Below are 4013 nucleotides of genomic sequence, written 5' to 3'. Positions count from 1 at the left end.
CTGCACCTCGGCCCCGCGAGAAAACCAGGTCAGAGCCCGGCGCTGGCCCCACCGCAGCCCCTTGCAAACACCCTGCTCGGTGATGCTTCTTTTTCACACCAGCCTTTTTTTTCCATAGCTTGTTCTCTGATGTGAGCTTCAGAGAGAGTTTAAAGTGCTGACATCTACTGAGGCCGAAGGAAAAGCTCTGTAAAACTAAGGAGAACAGGATTTCTCCATACACAGTGCCAAGATCACGTGTGGTTCCCCAAGGCGCCCTGTACCGTCATGCAGCCACGACGTGCACTGGTGCCGTCCAAAGCTGTTCGTATCTGAGAGCTTCGTATCTGTGTGCTAAAGATCGTCTGGATCCTTTTGCTTGCCGGGCCAAGAACCCGGTTTTGGACAGGCCGAGCACGGGGGTGCTCCTGCGCTGGGCAGCGCCTGGAGCCGGTCTGCACCCCAGGACAAGGTGGTTTTACCCTCTCTCGCAGTCCTGCTTCTTCAGCAGCCTTGCAGAGGGCTGCGTGCTGGCCCAGGCTGGATGAGCACACGGAGGGACAGACCGGCCCGGCCAAGGGAGCTGCAGCAAACGTCTGCAGGTCACAGGGAACCGGCACTGTGGGCGAGGGCGAGGCCCTCGGCTGAGGTTTACGGGGGAAAAACCACTTCCCCACGTCCCTTGCGTCCTGGGGAAGCAGGCAGCACGGCTTCACACGCCGGTCAGCAAAGCCCTCGGTACGGGAAACAGGGTGACAGCGAGCAGGGCAGGGGGACCAGGCCAGGGGACATCTCTGCCTGGTCTATGATCTGCCATCCTCTGCGGCTCTGTGAGGACAAGGTGGTGAGTCACCCTCAGCTAAAACAAGTTTTCTTAGGGGTTGGTTAGCACAGAGCAAAAAACCCAAAAATGGCAGAGAGGGAGGTTAAAAAAAAAAAAAACCTCCTGCAACTGGTGCAGGGCGATGCCGCATCCCCAGCCCGATGGCCAGGGACGAGCGGGGCTGTGGCATCGGGGAAGGATGCTGCCGTGACTGGAGGCGGTGAAGCATTAGGCACCGTAAGCAGATCTAACGGGAGGCCACGGGAGACCTGCCGGGTGCTCACCAGGAAGGGGGGTGGGCTGGCTGGAGAAAACACCTCCTTCGAGGCCAGGAGGTTTGCGTAAGTCCAGACACATGCCGGTCTTTATTTCTACTGTGTGATTCTCTCGCCGTCCAGTCTCCAGTGCTGACCGGCAGCTCTCCGGGCTCCAAAACCGCAGCGTCTGAGAGACCCTGTCAAGGGAGGCTTTCGGCCACGGTGGCAATGGGACCCAAGCCATCCCGTCAGTGAAACCGTGGCTGTCTCACATTCACCACCTCTTTGCAGTGCTCGTTTCTAACTGCAGACAGACCCAACAGGGCCCATGGAGGAGGAGAACCAGACTCAGGTGACAGAGTTCGTGCTTCTGGGCTTTTCCCAGGGGCAGCCCTTCCTCTTCCTCATCTTCCTGGCCATTTACCTGGCCACGCTGCTGGGGAACTCCGCCACCCTGGCTCTCATCTGCCTGGATCCCCGTCTCCACAGCCCCATGTACTTCTTCGTCGGCCACCTGTCCTGCCTGGATATCTGCTACTCGTCGGTGACGGTGCCCAAGATCCTGGCGAACGCCCTGCGCCCGCGGGCAGCCATCTCCTACCGCGGCTGCCTGGCTCAGGCGTTCTTCCTGACGGGGTGCGCGGGGGCCGAGTGCGCGCTCCTGGCTCTCACGGCCTACGACCGCTACGCCGCCGTCTGCCACCCCCTGCGCTACGCCCGGCCATGAGACGCGGCGGCGGGCTGCTGGCTCTGGGGCATGCTGGGCTCGGCCGTGCACACCTTCCTGGCCTCCACGCTGTCCTTCTGCGGGGCCGCCCGGCTCCGGCACATCTTCCGCGACGTCCCCCCGCTGCTGAGCGTCGCGTGCGGCAACGCCCGCCCCGGCGAAGTGGCGCTCCCCGCCGCCAGCGTCTTCGTGGGCCTCAGCCCCTTCCTCTTCGTTGTCCTCTCCTACCTCTGCGTCCTCAGGATGCCGACGGCGCAAGGCCTTCTCCACGTGCGCCGCCCACCTGCTGGTGGTCGCCCTCGATTTCGGCACGGCCACCCTGAACTACAACCGCCCCAGCGCCGGCTGCTCGCCCGGGGCGGACGCCCTGGTCTCCGTGCTGTACTGCGTCGTCATCCCCATGCTGAACCCCCTCATCTACAGCCTCCGCAACCGGGAGGTGCGGGGTGCCCTGAGCAGGGTGCTGTGGGGACGCGGGGGACGGGGCTCCCTGGGCAGCGGCTCATGAGCAACGCGAGGGCTGGGACGAGGTGTTGGCTCCACCGGCACGGCAGCAACTCAGGATCACACGGCTGTGGGAAGTCCTTGCAGGAAGAAGCGGGTTCAGGGCCCCCTGTTTGGGGAGGGGACGCTGGCAGCACACCCCCATCACTCATCCGGCCTTTGGCACATCACCGATGGCAGAATGGCAAAAATCAAGCTAACAAGCGTATAATCCTAGGCTCATTCTTCATTTTGCGTGTATCATATGCTGAGCTCGGCACAGGACTTGCTGCCGCAGCACCACTGCCGGGGCAGAGCAGCTCAAGCCCTAGAGCTGCAGCAGCGCAGAGAGAGGGAGGGAGCTCCTCGCCAGGGAAGGAGAGCAGCCGGCTGCAGCACCGTCTGCCTTGGCCTCTGCCCCCCCCCCCCCCCTTCCAGAACGGGTGTTTAGACACATTTTGAACATTCCCAATCTTTAAAGTTCACCTTTTCTGTAACTTAGACACTGCTGTTGGTGGTACCTCTGGAAGAGCTGTTTGGACACGAGCACTGCAACACACCATCAGCTGCTCTGCAAAAGGCAGCTTCACGTGGCACCAGCCATGTCCCGACCCCAAGCAAGACCCTGAGCTCTGCCTTGATGTTGCTCATAGCACTGAGCTGGGCCCTGCACGGGGCAAGAGGCAATGGTTCAGAGTGCAAAGTCTGGCTTTAGCACAGGCGCTGTCAGTCCAGGCTCCTTCCACACAGGCTTTGGCACCAATTCTGCCGGGTTTCTCCAGGCTGCCACAAAAGCTCTGCAGTGTTTTGTGCGTTAGCACGGCAGCTGGCAGCGTACGCAGACCTCCCGCTGCTCCCAGCGCTTTGGTCACACGGTGGGTTATGGGCGCTGAGCTGTGAGCTGGCATCGCTTAGCGTCTCGCCAGAAACGCTTGCTTTGCTGTATAGCTGCGTGAACTGCAAAGGACGTTGTTCGGAGCAGCGCAGCTGCGGACACCAGCGGCACAGAGGGGTGGCTGGTCGCGCAGGACAGCCACCCCGGTCCCGATGCCACTGTCTCGGCTCAACCTCTCCCCTGGGGAGCTGGGAGGGGGCGAGGGGGGCCACAAGCAAGGGCTTTGCAACAGGGGCTCCGCTCAGATGTTTGCAGGGGAGTCGTGGCAATACCGCGGCTGGCCAAGCCCACCGGCTCGGCATGCGACAGCCAGCAGATCCCAATGTCACGGCAGCGCCAGGTCCGTGCCGCCCTTCAGCGCAAGGGTCCGCACGAGGAGGGAAGTTTCTGCAGCAGAAACCCTGGCTGGGCTTCAGAGGGGCGCGTTGGCTGGAAGGGGCCAACACACGCTCAACCCTAACCCACTTCCCAAGCAGCACCCAGCGAAGCCCAGCCTGTTCCCAGAGAGACCTCGAGCAGAGGCAAACAGTGGGACTGGAGGTACATGGCTCTTTGGGAGCAGTTCACCAGCTCTCGTTAGTGCTCAGCACAGAGCAATTTTATTCCTCAGGAGGAAAAAACAAAAATCTGCAATCCCTGTGTTGGGCTGGCCCGTTACATCTACCCAAACAGGTTGCAGACCCTTCACCCAGCTCTACTTTTCACATACCTTTTTTCTGATCGTAAAAATGTATGGAAATGCCCTTTCTTCAGAGTCTCACTAGGACACATAACAGACCCCCCCCCCCCCCAATAAGGCCTGTTCTGGAGAGCCCCAGGGAAGGAAAGCCAGGACACAAAGGGTGAACT

The 4013-nt window shown here is 61.2% G+C and overlaps 1 pseudogene; it reads left to right on the top strand.

Annotated features, from left to right (window-relative positions):
• The first annotated feature begins 1387 nt into the window (after positions 1 to 1387).
• LOC112989975 (olfactory receptor 5V1-like) lies at positions 1388 to 2294 on the top strand (annotated as a pseudogene).
• The last annotated feature ends 1719 nt before the right edge of the window (positions 2295 to 4013 follow it).

This window comes from Dromaius novaehollandiae, chromosome 1 (assembly GCF_036370855.1).
Source record: "Dromaius novaehollandiae isolate bDroNov1 chromosome 1, bDroNov1.hap1, whole genome shotgun sequence".
In the NCBI taxonomy this organism is placed as follows: Eukaryota; Metazoa; Chordata; class Aves; order Casuariiformes; family Dromaiidae; genus Dromaius; species Dromaius novaehollandiae.
This window is presented reverse-complemented; position numbering and strand designations above follow the sequence as displayed.